The sequence below is a fragment of the Hordeum vulgare genome, chromosome 7H, assembly GCF_904849725.1.
Source record: "Hordeum vulgare subsp. vulgare chromosome 7H, MorexV3_pseudomolecules_assembly, whole genome shotgun sequence".
NCBI lineage: Eukaryota > Viridiplantae > Streptophyta > Magnoliopsida > Poales > Poaceae > Hordeum > Hordeum vulgare.
Genome location: NC_058524.1, coordinates 338,170,456 through 338,189,693, shown reverse-complemented (window position 1 = coordinate 338,189,693; position 19,238 = coordinate 338,170,456).

Here is a 19,238-nt window from a genome sequence, read left to right as displayed (position 1 = left end):
GGATGTTGTAGTGCATCTTGACTACTACTGTCTCATGCCTTGTTTGAGCATTTTAGATTTTTGTAGCTTGTTGTTTTGGGGTGTAGAAAATGCCATGTTGCTGTTTTTGGCACATTATGACTATTTCTTGTGTAGCTTGTATTTGTTGAACCGTTGCTCCGTTTGGAACGCGTCATACATGATACTTGTTTAGAATCTCATGTAGGTTCATATTATCTTGCTATTTCTATGATTTGGTATGTTGTTGACTGTCATTGCATACATATTGCATTCATGCCATCATATCTTGCGGTGGTCATATCTTTTGAACCGTAGCTCCGTTTGGAGTGATCTCTATGTTTAAATTGATTGGAACGACGCGTAGAATCACGTGAATTTGTTAATTTGCTTTTTAACAAATATTAAAATGTGTTAGTTCAGATCTGGATAGAATTATAAATTAACGTATGAGGTCAGTTTGGAGATGCTATAAATCGTTTCTGACCTCATTTAAAATGCCTAGATAGGTAGCTTAATTACGCTTCACCTTTTGCCAGGTTTAACCAATATTTTATATTGCCGTGTAAATAAACAGGAGTGAAGTAAAATAATTAAATATGGAGTTTCGTCTTCACTTAATGCGTAGTGTTTCATTGTTGTGAATTGCCATGTCATGCCTTGCATTAGACCGATCATGCATCATACATGTTGAGCGTTATGTCGTGCATGTGCACTGGTGAATATCGTGTGTTGATTCTTGTTTCAGGTTTCCTTTGTCTTGATAGTGTTCCGCAAGCGTGTTGGAAAGTGAGGATCCATTCGACTACATCAGTTCGTCTGCTGCACGGAGTCGTTCTTCTTCCAAGCGGGATCGTAGGCAAGATGACCATTTCCCTAGATACTATTACTATCATTGCCATGCTAGTCATTTCGTTTCTATCTCTATGTCTCGCTGCCTACCACCTATTAAGTACCAGCCTCTCAACATTGCCATGAAAACCTTCAACCAGTTCACAACCTAGCAAACCACTGATTGGCTATGTTACTGCTTGCTTCAACTTGTTACGGGACCCCCTAGACTCTCGTTTTGGGAAAAAGCTCGTCTGGCAAGGCCCAACATTGGTACAATATTTGCCCAACATAATAATTTTGTTAATACTGAAAACATAGGGAGTTAGCGCTACCGGAGGAGTAATTCAACATAATATAGAGAGGGCCAGTGCTGATGGTGCTGGTCCAAAACAGAGTCGTGTGCGGGGCCAACCCGGGGTAACTCAGGTGCTATCTATCAGGCCACTATACGATGCGCTCATCCGATTGTGCCTTGAGAATGAGATACTCGGCTCCTATCGAGATTCTCGGCACGTCGGGTGGGCTTGCTGGACTTGTTTTACCTTTCTCGAGCGTCTTATGCGAGGGATTCCGAGGATGCTTTGAGATAACTCAAGGTTGAGGTTTTCCAATAGGAACCTGAGGAGATCACGGATTATCCCTGATAGAGGTCATTCCGTCGCAGCATGTGATAGTTTGTGATAGACTAGTTGGAGCACCCCTGCAGGGTTAAATCTTTGGTAAAGTCGTGCCCGCGGTTATGTGGCAACATGAAAACTTTGTTTGACGTCCGGTTTTAGATAACTTAAGGTTAACTTAATTAAAACTTGCCACTGAGTGCCTAACTGTTACTGTCTCTTTGGCGAGCTCCTTCTCTGATCGAGTGCACGGTGGGGTTATGTCTGACGTAGGTAGGTGTTCATGATCATTCATTTGATCATCAGTAGTTCACGTCCGCTATGGGTAGATCATCCGCCTCTTTATTCTTGTACTCGTAAGTTAGCCACCTTACATAAATGCTTAGTCGCTTGCTGCAGCCTCACCACTTAAGCATACCTCACCCATTAAGCTTTGCTACTCTTGATACCTTTGGAAATGAGATTGCTGAGTCCTGTGTGGCTCACAGATTACTACAACACCAGTTGCAGGTACGGGTAAAGGGTTACTTGACGTGAGCGCGTTGATTGTTCATTCGGAGTTTCTTCTTCTTCATCATTGATCTACGATGGGTTCAAGGCGGCAGCTTGGGATAGCAAGGATGGTACATGTACTTGTAACGATATCCATTCTTGCGAAATGACGAGATGCGCTTGTATCCCTATCGAGGCCCTTGCGCCAAAATAAGGATATGGTCGCATATTAGGCGTTACAACCTTGTTGTGGTCTATGTGCCAGGATGTGACCAACTGACACAAGGTGATCCGAATGACTCCAAGTAGGCCGAGTGACGATTTCTGAACCGAGTGAGGTCGAGGCTATGACAAATCTCCAATGTATCTATAATTTTTGATTGTTCCATGCTATTATATTATCTGTTTTGGATGTTTTATATTCATTTATATGCTTTTTTACATAATTTTTGGGACTAACCTATTAATCTAGAGCCTAGTGCCAGTTTCTATTTTTTCCATGTTTTTGAGTATTGGACATAAGGAATATTAAATGGAGTCCAAATGGAATCAAATCTCCAGAAATATTTTTTTTGGATGAGAAGACACGCAACAGACTTGGAGTAGGGGGCAAGGTAGCTACCGGGAGGCCACAAGCCTGCATGGCGCGGCCTGGGAGCTGGTCGTGCCCCTTGGCTTGTGGCCCCCCTGCAGGTCTCCTAACCCTAATTATTGGCCTATAAATTCCCAAATATTCTCGTATCGCCAAAAAGAGCCACGGAAATACATTTACGCCGCCGGGAGCCTATGTTCCAGAGAGATCCAATCTAGAAGCCTTTTCTGGTAATCTACCAGAGAGGGAATTGATCACGGAGGGCATCTACATCAACTCCATTGGCTATCCAATGATGTGTGAGTAGTTAACCACAGGCCTATGGGTCCATACCTAGTAGCTTGATGGCTTCCTCTCTCTCTTTGATCTTCAATACCATGTTCTTCATGATCTTCATGGAGATCTATCCGATGTAATAATGTTTTGCGGTGTGTTTGTCGAGATCCATGAATTGTGAGTTTATGTTCATATTATCCATGAATATTATTTGAGTCTCTCCTGAATTATTATATGCATGATTTCATATCTTTGCAAGTCTCTTCGAATTATTTGTTTGGTTTAGCCAACTAGATTGGTAACTCTTGCAATGGGAGAAGTGCTTAGTTTTGGGTTCAATCTTCCGGTGTCCTCACCCAGTGACATAGTAGGGATAGCGAGGCCCGTATTGTATTGTCGCCATTAAGGATAAAAATATGGGGTTTTCATCATATTGCTTGATTATATCCCTCTACATCTTGTCATCTTACTTAATGCGTTACTCTGTTCTTCATGAACTTAATACTCTAGATGCATGTAGGAGTCGGTCAATGTGTGGAGTAATAGTAGTAGATGCAGAATCTTTTGGGTCTACTTGACACAGATGTGATGCCTATATGCATAATCATTGCCTTGGATATCTTCATAATTATTCGCTTTTTTATCAATTCCTCGAGAGTAATTTGTTCACCGACCGTATTATTTTCATTTATGAGAGAAGCATCTAGTGAAACCTATGGCCCCCGGTTCTATTTTCCATATTATATTTTCAGATCTATAAACCAAAAATACCAAAAATACTTTACTGCAATTTATTTACTTTTGTTTTACTTTCAGATCTATTAATATTTTATAACCCCCTCTATCAGATCTCATCTTTGCAAATAACTCTCAAGGGATTGACAATCCTTTTATAGCTTTGGGTGCAAGTGTTTGATTATTTGTGCAGGTACTACTATTGGATCCTTGTTTGTTCCTCCTACTGGATTGATACCTTGGTTCTCAACAAACGGAGGGAAATACTCATCTACTTCGCTGCATCTCCCTTTCCTCTTCAAGGCAAAACCAACGCAAGCTCAAGAGGTATCAAGAAGAATTTATAACGCCGTTGCCGGGGAGGATACGTAGCAAGATCACGCTTACCAAGTACCCATCACAAACTCATCTCTTGCATTTACTTTATTTTCCATTTTCCTCTCGTTTTCCTCTCCCCCACTTCTAAAATGATTTTCAGAAAAGTCCAAAAAAAATTGCCTTTTTATTCGCCCTTTTTCCGTTCGTCTTTTTATTTTCTTGCTTGCGTGCTAGATTGCTTGCTTTGTCATTATGAATCTAGATAAGACTAAGTTATGTGATTTTTCCACTAATAATAATGATTTTATTAGTACTCCGATTGCTCCCGCCACTAGTGCTCAATCTTTTTGTGGAAGAACTATTTTTTGGACTTCCTTGTGCAGATGACACATCCCATCTAAATACTTTTGTTTAGTTGTGTGATATGCAAAATAATAAAGATGTGGATAATGACTTTGTTAAATTAAAGTTATTTCCTTTCTCATTACGAGATTGTGCCAAAACTTGGTTTTCATCTTTACATAAAAATAGTATTGATTCATGGAATAAGTGTAAAGATTATCTCCCTTAGGAACGATATAATGAATTTTAAGCAACTTGATCATGACCATGTTGCACAATCTTGGGAGAGGATGAAACTAATGATTAGGAATTGCCCCGCGCATGGTTTGAGTTTATGGATGATTATACAATTTGTTTATGCGGGATTGAATTTTCCTTCTAGAAATCTTTTAGATTCCGCCGTAGGTGGTACCTTTATGCAAATCACATTAGGAGAAGCTACTAAATTCCTAGATAATATTATACAAATTACTCTCAGTGGCATACCGAAAGATCTCCTACTAGTAAAAAGTGCACGCTATTGAAGAAATAAAAACCTTGAGTGAAAATATAGATGATTTGATGAAATTGTTTGCTAGTAAGAGTTCTCCTATTGATCCCAATGATATGCCTTTGTCTTGTTTAATTGTAAATAATGATGAATCTATGGATGTGAATTTTGTTGGCAGGAACAATTTTGGCAATAACGCGTATAGAGGTAATTTCAATACTTGGTCATTTCCTAGTAATTCCTCTAATCATTATGGTAATTCCTACACCAACTCTATCGGAAATTATAATAAGATGCCCTCTGATCTTGAGAATAATATTAAAGAATTCATTAGCTGTCAAAAAGGTTTCAACGCTATGATTGAAGAAACATTGCTCAAGATTGATGATTAGGCTAGGAAAGTTGATAGAATTTCTCTTGAAATTGATTCTTTGAGTATTAGATCTAATCCACCCAAGCATGATATTAATGTGTCTTTAAAATCTATGAAAATTTCTATTCATGAGTGGAAGGAAAGAACCGCTAGAATATGTGCTAAGCGTGAAGGGCTTGAAAAGGTGTTTTCTCGTGATAATATTGATGAAGATCTAAAAGTGATTGGTGTGACACCTATTGAATCTTTGTTTTCTAGCATAAATTTTTAAAAATATGGGACTGGAGATGAGTCAACTTTATCTAAAAGGTTTCCCAATGATTCGGAGTTCATAGATCTTAGTGATAAGATTGATAAAAGTGGGATGGAAGAGGTCAAAACTTTGAATACCAATGAGCCCACTCTTTCGGATTTCAAGGATTTTAATTATGATAGTTTCCCTTTAATTGATTGTGTTTCGATGTTGCAATCCATGTTGAATTATTCGCATGCTTATAGTTGAAATAAAATCTTTACTAAACATATTTTGGACGCCATGATGAAATCTTTTGAAGAAAAACTTGAGTTGGAAGTTTCTATACCTAGAAAGCTTTATGATGAGTGGGAACCTACCATTAAGATTAAATTAAAGATTATGAGTGCCATGCTTTGTGTGATTTGGGTGCTAGCGTTTCCACGATTCCAAAAACATTATGTGATGTATTAGGATTCCGTGCATTTGATGATTGTTCTCTAAATATGCATCTAGCGGATTATACAATTAAGAAACCTGCGGGAAGGATTAATGATGTTCTTATTGTTGCTAATAGGAATTATTTTCCCGCAGATTTCATTGTTCCTGTTATAGAATGCAATCCTACATGTGCTATTATTCTTGGTAGACCCTTCCTCAGAACGATTGGTGCAATTATTGACATGGAAGAAGGTAATATTAGATTCCAATTTCCATTAAGGAAAGGCATGGAGAACTTTCCTAGAAAGAACATAAGATTACCTTATTAATCTATTATTAGAGCTACCAATGGATTGCGTACCAAACATGATAATACCTAGATCTATTGCATTATGCCTAGCTAGGGGCGTTAAACAATAGCGCTTGTTTGAAGGCAACCCAATTTTATTTCTTTTGCTTTATTTGTTTCTGTTTTTGAGTGTTGCACACATCATTACCTCTGTAATAATTTTATTTTCTTGTTTTAATTATTGTTTGAGCCAAGTAAGACCTTTGGGATAGTCTATGGTGTTTGCAAGTTGATTATGCTGAAAAACAGAAACTTTCGCTCTCAGTCTGGAAATTTTATAAATTCAATGGAATGTGATTTTGACCTGAATTATCTATACAAGATTGGTTTACAAATTTCCCATATTTTCCTAATTTTTTCAGACTATTTTTAATTACATAAGTATTGAAGTAAATAGATTGCTACACATTGTTTTGTTTTTGACAGATTCTGTTTTCTTTGTGTTGTTTGCTTATTTTGATGAATCTATGTGTTGTATTGGGGGTATGAACCATGGAGAAGTTCGAATACAGTAAATATTACATCAATATAAATAAATAATGAGTTCACAACAGTACCTCAAGTGGTGATATGTTTTTCTTATACTAACGGATCTCATGAGTTTTCTATTGAGTTTTGTGTTGTGAAGTTTTCAAGTTTTGGGTAAAGATTTGACGGATTATGGAATAAGGAGTGGCAAGATCCTAAGATTGGGTATTCCCAAGGCACCCCAAGTCATATTCAAGGATACCAAAGATCCTATGCTTGGGGATGCCTCGAAAGGCATCCCCTCTTTCGTCTTCAATCCATCGGTAAATTTACTTGAGGCTATATTTTTATTCACCACATGATATGTGTTTCGCTTGGAGCATCTTGTATGATATGAGTCTTTACTTTTTAATTTGCCACAATCATTCTTTCTACACACATCTTTTGAGAGAGAGAGAGAGACACGCCGAATCTTGAATTTATTAGAATACTCTTTATGCTTCACTTATATCTTTTGAGCCACGCGATGTTGCTGTAGTTCTTCACATATATCTATTAGAGCAGGACGGTGTTGTGGAAACTATTAAACTATCGTACCTCACTTATATTATATTTAGAGTTATTTAAAGATCATGGTAATTGTTTTAGGTTATGAATTTAATCCTAATATAATAGGCATCCAAGAGAGATATAATAAAAACTTTCATATTAAGTGCATTGAATATGATGAGAAGTTTGATTCTTTTCTTATAGTTTTGAAATGTGGAGATGGTAATATGAGAGTCATGCTCGTAAGTAATTGTGAATTATAAAATATACTTGTGTTGAAGATTGCGATTCTCGTAGCATGCATGTATGGTGAATCGTTATGTGATGAAGTCGGAGCCTGACTTGTTTAATGATTGTCAACCTTTGTGTCTAGGTCGGGATCACGCGCTGGTGAACTCCTACCAACCCTTCCCCTGGGAGCATGCGTCTAATAGTTTGCTTCAATAACTAATAGGCTTTTGCAATAGGTATGTGAGTTCTTTATGACTAATGTTTATTTCATGGATTATATGCACTCTCACCCTTTCACCTTTGCTAGGCTCTCTAGTACCGCGCAACTTTTGCCGGTACATTAAACCCACCTACCTCAAAACAGCCAGCATATATTTTCCTCAAAACAGACACCATACCTACCTATTATGGCATTTTCATATCCATTCCGAGATATATTGTCATGCAACACCATCATCCCATTTTTCATGACACGCACCATCACCTCCATATTGCTTATAGAGTCATACTTTGTTCCATCTATCGACTTGTAATCTTTGAGTTGTAAGTAAATACAAGTGTGATGATTTGCATTATTAGAGCATTGTCCCATGTGAGAAAAAGGATGATGGAAGCTTTAATTCCCTGAGAAGTTTGGTGAGTATCCGTACTTTACAAAACTAAAATAAAAAGACGCCAGCGAAATCCACAAAAAAAGAGGACAAAGAAGCCCACCAAAAATTTAAAAGAGAGAACAAAAAGAAAAAAAATGAGAGAAAGAGAAAAGGGACAATGCTACTATCTTTTTCCACACTTGTGCTTCAAAGTAGCACGATGTTCTTCATAGAGAGTCTCCTATTTGTTCACTTTCATATAACTAGTGGAATTGCACAACCACTTAGTTTTCTTTTTTTGTTTTCATACACTTATAGCTCTAGCAAATCTTTTGTATGGCAACCCCTACTCACTCTCATTAATATCTATTGATGGGCATCTCCATAGCTCGTTGATATGCCTAGTTGATGTGAGAGTATCTTCCTCTTTCTTTTGCAACCTCCACCAAATTCTATTCCACCTATAGTGCTATATCCATGGCTCACGCTCATGTATTTTGTGAGAGTTGAAAAGGTTTGAGAACATAAAAAGTGTGAAACAAGTGCTTAGTTTTCATGAGGGTTGTGCATGATTTAGATACTTCGTGTGGTGAAGGTGGAACATAGCCACACCATATGATTTTGTGGGGATAACTTTCTAAGACCATGCTATTTCAAAAGGAAGCAATTACCTTATTAGTATGCTTGAAGTATTATTGTTTTTATGTCAATATAGACTTTTGTTTTGAGTCTTATGGATCTGAATATTCATGCCACAATAGAGAATATTACATGGATAAATATGTTAGGTAGCATTCCACATAAAAAAATCTGTTTTTATCATTTACCTACTCGAGGACGAGGAGGAATTAACCTTGGGGATGCTTGATACGTCTCCAACGTAACTATAAATTTTGATTGTTCCATGCTATTATATTATCTATTTTGGATGTTTTATATGCATTGATATGTTGTTTTATATTATTTTTGGGACTAACCTATTAATCTATATCCTAGTGCTAGTTTCTGTTTTTTCACATTTTTGAGTATTGCAGATAAGGAATATTAAATGGACTCCAAACGGAAGAAAATGTCCGGAATGATTTTTCTTTGACGAGAAGACACGCAACATACTTGGCGTAGGGGGCAAGGCAGTTGCTGGGAGGCCACAAGCCTACAGGACGCGCCCTGGGGGGTGGTCGCGCCCCCTGGCTTGTGGGCCCTTTACAGGTCTCCTAACCATAATTCTTGGCATATAAATTCCCAAATATTCCGTATCGCCAAAAAGAGCCACGAAAATACGTTTACGCCGCCGGGAGCCTCCATTCCAGAGTGATCCAATTTGGAAGCCTTTTCCGGTAATCTGCCAGAGAGGGAATTGATGATGGAGGGTATCTACATCAACTCCATTTCCCCTCCGATGATGTGTGAGTAGTTCACCACAGACCTACGGGTCCATAGCAGATAGCTAGATGGGTTCTTATCTCTCTTTGATCTTCAATACAATGTTCTTCATGATCTTCATAGATATCTATCCGATGTAATTATCTTTTGCGTTGTGTTTGTCGAGATCCGATGAATTGTGAGTTCTGTTCAGATTATCCATGAATATTATTTTAGTCTCTTATGAATTCATATATTTTCATATCTTTGAAAGTCTCTTCGAATTATTTGTTTGGTTTAGCCAACTAGATTGGTGATTCTTGCAATGGGAGAAGTGCTTATTTTTGGGCTCAATCTTGTGGTGTCCTCACCGAGTGACATAGTAGGGTTAGCGAGGCACGTATTGTATTGCTGCCATTAAGTATAAAAGGATGAGGTTTTCATCATATTGCTTCAATATCCCTCTACATCATGTCATCCAACTTAATGCATTACTCTGTTCTTCATTACCTTAATACTCTAGATGTAGGCACGAGTATGTCAATGTGTGGAGTAATAGTAGTAGATGCAGAATTGTTTGGGTCTACTTGACACGGAAGTGGTGCCTATATGCATAATCATTGCCTTGGATATCTTCATAATTATTCGCTTTTGTATCAATTGCTCGACAGTAATTTATTCGCCACCGTATTATTTTCCTTCATGAGAGAAGCCTGTAGTGAAACCTATGGCCCCCGAGTCTATTTTCCATATTATACTTTCAGATCTATAAAAAAAATACTTTGCTGCAATTTGTTTACTTTCGTTTTACTTTCAGAACTATCAATATTTTAAACCTATCCCTAATAGATCGCATCCTTGCGAATAACTCTGAAGGTATTGACAACCCCTTTATAGTGTTGGGTGCAAGTGTTTAATTTTTTGTGCAGGTACTACTATTGGAGCCATGCTTGTTCCTCCTACTCGATTGATACCTTGGTTCTCAAAAAACTCAGGGAAATACTTATCTACTTTGCTGCATCACCCTTTCCTCTTGAAGGGAAAACCAACGCAATCTCAAGAGGTGGCAGGCTACAATGGTGACTTTAAGGACACTGATGTCCGTAAGGGGTCCTAAGTGGGCCAAGAAAAGCAGGTCCGTAGGCCTACCCCTAATGTACAACCCCATTAGTTCCCATTCATCATGCAATTTTTAGGAGGTCATATCTGTGACAGTCATATAACTTGCATATGATGTTCAGTTTAGTGCCAAAGTTATAAAATACGTCATTGCAGTCACATAACTTGTCTATGCATGCACATACGATCATTTTTTGTATCCAAACGTATCTCGAGCTCACGTGGCTATAAGCAAGAATGTGTCCCTCATGTTAGTGTTGAGAGTGGTGAGGCGATGTGTGAGGCAAGCATTATCTTTTTTTCATAAAACAACCTCAGCTTTTATTTAATAACACACACAGTGGCTCGCAGGAAACAAGAATAAAAAAATAGCGCCAAGGGGATTCCGTCGACTTCCTCCACTCCATAAACTAATTAAACTATCCACTAGACAAGCAATAATTTGATACAAGGAAAAAAAGCTATTTTCTTTAATACAATGTTCACTCAGTCCAACAAGCGAATAAGGAAAAACTAAAAACATGTCATGTTATTTGACACGGAAATAAATTAATATAAATAAACAACTTACATTCTATTATTTGTGACACTAAAAAATCACGGGTTACAAAAAAGTACATCACATTTTTTAAAATGTTTAAACATTCTAAAAATTATTTGTGTAATTAGAATAACATAAGTTGCATTTCATAAATGTTCATGTATATATACCAAAAAATGATAATGCTTGGAATATATATGTTCTATTTAATAAAACTATGTGGGGAATATATATTCTCCAAGACATGTGTGTATTATCATGGGGAGAGTGGTGTCATCCTGATTGAGCGGTCTATTCTTTAAAAAAAATCAAATTTCAAAAAAATTTCAAACAAATAACGGGACCTATGTTTTCTTTTACGTAGATTTTAAATTTAAAATTATTCATATTCAAACAAAACTTCCATTTAACCGATTGAATGAAATTTACGTACATCCAATCTCCACCATATCACTACATGAATGGGCTTCTTTATCGTCTGCCATAGCGGACGGCAAAGATCCACTCCATAGATGGCAAAGACCTTTGTCGTCCACTGGCTGATGGTAAAATTTTCGGCACTGAAAGGCACGGTGAAGGTTTTCTTTGCCGCCTACCGGCTGGCCACGGACGACATATGTCTTTGTCGTCGGTCTACCTACGCCAGTAGATGGAAAAGGTGCTAGACAGTAGCAGACATCTGTCAGCTCTGTTAGGTGGCTAACGGAGCCTTTGTCGTCTGCCACCTACCGAGAGCCTTTGTCGTCTGCCAGCTGACATCACCACTAGCTCTGCCAGTCGGTGTTTTCCATGTCCTTTGCCGTCTACATGGGTGCCTCTTTGCCGTCTGCCTGGGTGCACCTTTGTCGTCTACCTCGGTGCACCTTTGTCGTTTGCCTGGCTCCAACTAACAGCAAGATGACCATATGGTGCAGACCTGCTACTCCTAGGTTGCACAAGTAGCTGCAACGTGGCACATTTGCTATCAGCTGGCACAATGCAAAGCCCTTGACATCCGCTAGCACAATGCAAAATGCATGTATTGCCATTTTTTGTCCGTTTTCAGTTATTTCACTGCATTTTCTGATAACATATTGATATATACAGTTTCCAACATCATCTATAGTTTCAAACATCATAGAAGAAGCACCGTCCATGTATCCAACATCATCGTGAAAATATTGAGCAAGACTAGAAATAAGCTAGCTTCCCATTGTTCATCCATATATACACATAGTTTCAAACATCACACGGTTCATCCATACAAATCAAAACAAAAATAAGATAGTAGCATCCCATCAATGCTAGCTTCCATGAAGTGAATCAAATATGAAAAATGAGAATAAGAAAGTTAGAAGAAGAAGAATAAGAAGACTAGAAGAAGAACAATAAGAACACTAGAAGAATAATAATAATAAGAAGAAGAAGAAGAAGAAGAAGAAAAGAAGAAGAAGATGATGATGATGATGAAGAAGAAGAAAGAGAAGGAAAATAATAAAAAGAAAGAAAGGAGTTGCTCATTCTTCTTCTAATGTTCTTTGTTTTCCTTTTCTTTCTCCTTCTATTCTTTCCTTTTCTTTTCATGCCATTTTCATCTTACAATGTCATTTTTGGAGGAAAATAAGAGAAGTATATGACTTTTATGAGAAAACCAAGTTTATTATGCCATTTCTGACCTAACTAAGTTAAATATGTCATTTTATAGGAACACAACCTAAGTATATGACATTTATGAGCTAACCAAGGTTATTATGCCATTTCTGACCTAACTAAGATAATTATGTCATTTTGGAGGAAGATAAGCTAACTATATGACATTATGAGCTAACCAAGGTTCTTATGCCATTTCTGACCTAACTAATCTAATTATGTCATTTTGGAGGATAATTAGCTAATAATAATAATAAGAAGAAGAAGAAGAAGGAGGAGAAGAAGAGGGATAAGAAGAACAAGAAGTGGGAGGAGAAGAAGAAGAAGGAGAAGGAGAAGAACAAGATGAAGAAGAAGGAGAAGAAGAAGAAGAAGAAGAAGAAGAAGAAGAAGGGGACGGAGAAGGAGAAGGATAATAATAAGAAGAAGGAGAAGAATAAGAAGAAGGAGCAAAAGAAGAATAAGAAGAAGGAGAAGAAGAAGAAGAAGCAGAAGAAGAACAAGAACAAGAAGAAGAAGAAGAAGAAGAAGATGATGATGATGATGATTATGATGATGATGATGAAAAAGATGACGAATAAGATGATGATGATGATGATGATGATGATGATGCTGATGATGATGAAGAAGAAGTATAAGAAGAATAAGACTCGAAGAAGAAGACGACGAAGAAGAACAACAAAAACAATAACAACAAGAAGAAGACTAGAAAAAGAAGAAGAAGAAAGAGAAGGAAAATAATAAGAAGAAATAAAGAAGAAGCTCATTCTTCTTCTTATATTCTTTCTTTTTCTCCTTTTTCCTCTTTTATTCTTTCTTTTTCTTTTTATGACATTTTTGAGTTTATCACGTCATTTTGGAGGAAAATAAGTTAAGTATATGACATTTATGAGCTAACCATGGCTATTATGCCGTTTTTGACCTAACTAAGCTAATTATGTCATAAATGAACTAATTAAGTTAATTATATCATTTTGGAGGATAATTGCCTAAGTATGTCTTTCTTGGGGGAAATAAGATAAGTATGTGGCATAATAGGTATAACAAGCATGTACAAAGCTAAGTATGCATTTGTTAAGGAGAACACTAAAGAAAACTTACCGTCGTCGTAAGGGCGGATGTGAATCACCGGGTTGCGCGGGGCGGTTTCACCTGGAGAAGGTTTCCCTGGAGACGGGTTGTGCGATGCGGCTCGGGAGATATTCTACACCAAAGATCATTTGCAATTTTTGGTTAGCATGATCACAATACAATGTTAATACTAGTAACTAATGACCATTCAAATGAAACTCACCGTTCCAACCGCAGAAATGCCTCGCATCGGCGGAGGGGTTTGACCGTTCTTCTCGCACATAGACTGCACATTTGGTTTAGAAGATTCAATCATATTAGTTAGTAATGAAACGGACATTTCATGCATGATTTGGCTAATATGAACAAGAAACTTACCACAAGGAGCTCGTACATGGACCAGTGAGCCGCCTCATTCCGTGCCCTCTCCTCCTCGACATCCGAGCCATCTTCTCCTTCGTGGCCCAAGCCGTCTCCGCCGCCACCCGGTCCCTCTCTTGAAGTAGCTCCGGAAGAGCATCATGGGTTGTTTCTCTCTCTCTCCGAATAGCAGCCTGCAACACCACTCCTTGTTAGCATTGAATCATCGATGGCCACACACACAATGCAATGGAAGAAAGTTTTCTGAGTCTGTATAACTAACCTTGATGGCGAGATCGACTAGCCGTGGACGAGGCCTTATCTTAGGATAGGAGCTCATTTGGCACACCTTGATCTCCGAGAGAGTTAGAGGACAACGTATCAGCCCTTCTCCAATGGATATCTTGCCATGGGTTCTCCCGCGACCACATATCATCACTCGCACTAGATCAAAAGGTTCATGGCTCGGGTTAAAGTATTCCCTTTACCTCACCTTCCCCACCGCCTTGTAACTCACGAGCTTGTAGTGGGAGGAAATGTTGGCGAACTTCTCTGGATGATCGAGGATAGACTTAGAAAATGCCTTGGCCTTCTTATTGGATGCAGTATGGGCCATGGCATAGAGGTAGTACACCTCTGGCACCTCTTTGTTATTGTGATGCACCTAAAAGAGAGGACCAAAGTATTAGTAAAGGGCTAAAGGTAGCATGAAGAAAGAATTCATGAATCATGATGCAAACCACATACCTAGTTCCGCGTGAACTGAAATAAGTTGGCACTGCCTTGATGGTGTGGCACACCAATCCTTTGGGCATGCTAGTCCATCGCATTGTCATGACGGCTCGCCATTGGCCTGTGAACCACTCATCCAGCAACGCCTCCCAATAATCCATCTTATCCGCACACCATCTCGGGGACACCTATAAGTTAGTAAATATAAATTTGAGCGCTAAGCCTATGAATCAAATCAAGGAAACTAAGTACAAGGCCTTAATAATAGGTAATTACCTTCATATATTGTTCCTTCTTCAGAAACTTTTTGCGGAACGACAACTTGTCCTTCTTAATAGTACGTGATGCGAAATAGTCTCAAACATCTTGGACCCGAGCCTCGTGGCGTAAGTTCTGTAATAGGCGCTTGCACTCAGTATCGATATCCTTTGCTGCCGCCTCCTCATATCCCTCCTCACACCTGTAGAAGGTCTGTAATCAAACGAGACAACACTGATGAGTACAATAACAAGGCATTTTGTTAATTTTAGATTGTGTAAACGGTGAAAATACCCAAAAGCTGTTGATCACCTTCTAGGCCCTGTTGTGGCACAAGACACCAATGATCATGTCCTCCAGCGGGGCCTCGGAAGCCTTGTAGTACTCCCGGCTAAATCCTAGTTGAGGCACATGTCCCTCACCATGAAACGTGACAAACCCCGGGAAATTTTGCTGGCAAATCACACCAAGGACGGCGTTCAGCTTGCAGACTCCAAGGGGGTGATGCCAACTCATGCAGTATCACAAGGTCAATCCATTAGATATTTGAAGAAACGTCTATGCAAGTCAAAGGAAGAATAATTCTGACTCGCTTGTAGCCAATGAAATTGAAGAGCTGTCTAGCATGTGGGGCACAGTAACCTTCAATGCACACACCAGCCAGCGAATAACGTATGCACAAGCAAGTCATGCATCGAGTACATGTACCAGACATCCATTTTGAAGTATTATTTTCTAGCGGCATCGTATGTCTAGAACCCATTATGCCAAGCTTCTTGCAATTCATCCTTAATCGGCTGAGTGTACACATTCGTATTCTTCCCCAGATTGTTGGGCCCTGAAATTATAAACGTGAGGAATATGTTATTTCTTTGCATAATCTGTCTTGGGGGAGATTGAGCGGAATGACAAATACAGGCAACAAATGTATTTGTTTGAAGTCATACCAAAGGGATTGAACCGATCCGTGTCGACGTAGACTTGAGGATGTCTTGGATCTGCCGCTTTATCTGGATGTGATGCATCGAAGTGATTCCATGCTTCCGTATTCTATTTGTGTACCAAGATGTTATTCCCATCTACATCTAGTTCGGTTCTTCTGCCCAATTTGTGCCATGTCATCTGTCTAGCCATCTCTTCTACCACGAAAACACGTTGATGTCTTGGTATGGTTGGCATATACCGAAAAACATTAACTGGGATTTTGGTCTGCCTCTTTTCACCCATACCATTGTCTACCAAATCATACGTGGAAGACTTGCAAATGGGACAATAGTTCCAGTCCGCATACTCAAGCCTAAACAAGGCACATCCTTTCTCACATGCATCTATCTTATCATAGGGCATCTTTAGTACACAGATTATTTTTTCTGACTCGTACAGGTTTGCAGGCATGACATGGCCATTGGGTAGAAAGTGTCCAAATAGTGTCATCGTCGCACCGTAGCATTCTCTACCAAAGTTGAATTGAGCCTTCGGAGCCATTACTTGTGTGATGGCTTCCAGGTGACAAAGCTCAGTGTGCTCGTGGAGATGACATTTTGAAGACTCCAACATTTCATAGGAAGCCTTTGCAGATTTCTCCATCTCATCCTACGAATCCTGAGCATCATCAAATTCTTGCACCATGTCGTCGATTGCGGTAGTATGCTCATCGGTATGATGATGAACCACCTCAGCTCTGTTATGGTTTTGTTCTTCTTCCCATTCTTCTTTATCCCTCTTCTTCCTTTTCTTCTTCTTCCTCTTCTTCCTTTTATTCTTCTTATTTTTCTCCTCCTCCTCCTCTTCTTCTTTTTCCTCTTCTTCTTCTACTCCTCCTCCTCTTCTTCTTCTTCTTTTCTTCTTTTCTTCTTTTCCTTTTTCCTTTTTCCCTTCTTCTTTTCTTCTTCTTTTACTTCTAATTTTCTTCTTTTCTTGTTTTCCTTCTACTAACTAATCTAATTAAACTAAGATAATTACTTACCTACCATTTTCTAATTACATGGAAAAAACAAATAAAACATACTTGCCGGCATCGGGCGGGGGGGGGGTGCAGGGGCCTGGGAGCAGTTGAAAAGGGTGGGCACAGTGGGCGGGGCGGGGCGGGCGTAGTAGTTGGTGGTGGTGCTAGGCAGCGGAGAGGGGTGGCGGCAACAACGCAGGGGCTAAGTGTGGTGTAAGGAGGGGAGGGACGAAGTTAAGGGAAGGAGAGAGAGAGGGGGGGCGGGGCGGGGCACGACCGTTAGTAGGTAGTGTGCTTTCTCGTGTGTCAGCAGATGATAAATAATGTTTACCGTGTGATGACACACGACAAAGAAGCATGTCGTGTGACCTAAGCAGGTCGAGGGCCGAGGGGGCCCAACTAGGTCCTTTGTCGTCTGCTTTTGGACTTTTTGCCATCTGCTAGCACACGGCAAAGAAATGCCTAAAGGAAAATATGTTCTTGGCCATCAGTCCCTTCTTTGCCATCTGCTTTTTGTAAGATGATGGCAAAGACCGTATTTGTCGTTCGGTGGCAGACGGCAAAGAACTCACACACGGCAAATTCCATGATTCCAGTAGTGTATCATATTTTATCTTGATTTTAAAACTGAAACTATTCAAGATTAAAAAAACTTGATTTGTCCGAAAAATATACATACATGCATTGTGACCTATATTTTCCTTTATCGATATTTCAAATTACAAATTATTCGTTCTGGTCCAAAAAATACATACATGCATTGTGACCTATATTTTCCTTTGTCTGAAGAATACATACATGCATTCCAAACAAAAACTTCATTGCTTGTTCCAAAAAATTTACATACATTCATTCTGGTATATATTTTATTTTATGTAGATTTTCAAAATCCAAGTAATTTAATTCGATCGAAACATTCATTGATTTGTTTCAAATAATTTAAACTAAAATGATTAGAATAAAAAAATTCAATTTTACGAAAAAATTATGTACACTCATTTTCCATTATATTTCCTTTTATCTACTATATTTGAAAATTTTAAACTATTAGAATTGAAACAAATTTTTTGTTAATTTTCCCAAAAGAATTTACGTGCATTCATTATGCACTAGATTTTTTGAGTTAAAATTGTTCTTATGCAAAAAAGAAGTTGATTTTTCACAAAAAATTACGTACATTCATTCTGCACTATATTTCCTTTTCTCCAGATTTAAAATTTCAAATTAAAAAGAACTTTAGTTGCTTTGTCTAATTTTTATCTAGAATATATGTTGTTTGTGTACATAGAAAAAAGACAGAAGATAAATTACCTATATCGCTTTAATTCATGTCAGGAGGGTTTTTTACTTTATGGTTTATTGAGCATACATTATATTGATCTAATTGTCATACGTCCATTGGTTATCTATGCGCTCTTAATCACAAGAGGTCGTGGGTGCATATCTAGCTCTAGGGCTTTCTCAATTTTATGACATGTGTGAATTTAAATAAAAGCCAAGAGTGTCTTCTGTAAAAAAAAGATAATGTGTGTCTCACGCAATGCCTCACAGTCTTAGGGAACGACATGTGGGCCGTGTTGATGCTGACATACCATGTGAGTACTAGATACGACTTGATACAAAATAAGTGACTGTATCTGCACGCATAGGCAAGTTATGTAACTACAATGACATATTTTACAACTTTTAGCACTAAACTGAACATGAGATGAAAGTTCTATGACTGCCACAGATATTACCTCATTTCTTGGCTATAGAAACTTCTAGTTTAAGTTTCTTATCATAAGTTTTTATCATCGCTTCTATGATATGCTTAGTAAAAGCTTTATTGTGTTCGTAGGCATTGGGTCAGCTAATTATGGATTGAAACAAGGAAATACATTAAACCAAAGAACAACTGACATAATTAAAGCCCTTGTAATCCAAGATAGTGGGTACATCACTAGCTAATGTCTTGAACTCTTCAAATCCACTTTTTTCATTTTTATCATTAGGATCATCACCCTCCGAACAAACGGATGGTTTCTAGCTAAAGTAGACTAATATCTGGTTCATTTATCATCAGTTTTTGGATACTAAAAAAAGATTATATAGTACAAACACTAATCATTTTAGTATATTCATCATGATTACGGTAAACACATGGTAGAAGAGCTTTTTCCTAACAACTCTCGCTTCGCTCTCAACCCAGAGGTCATGTCCTTTCTTTCATTAATAGAGACTTTGTGACACCTGAGTTTTTGGCCCTTTTTTCTTTTGGATTTCTTTGAATTTTGCTCGGAATTTCTTTTT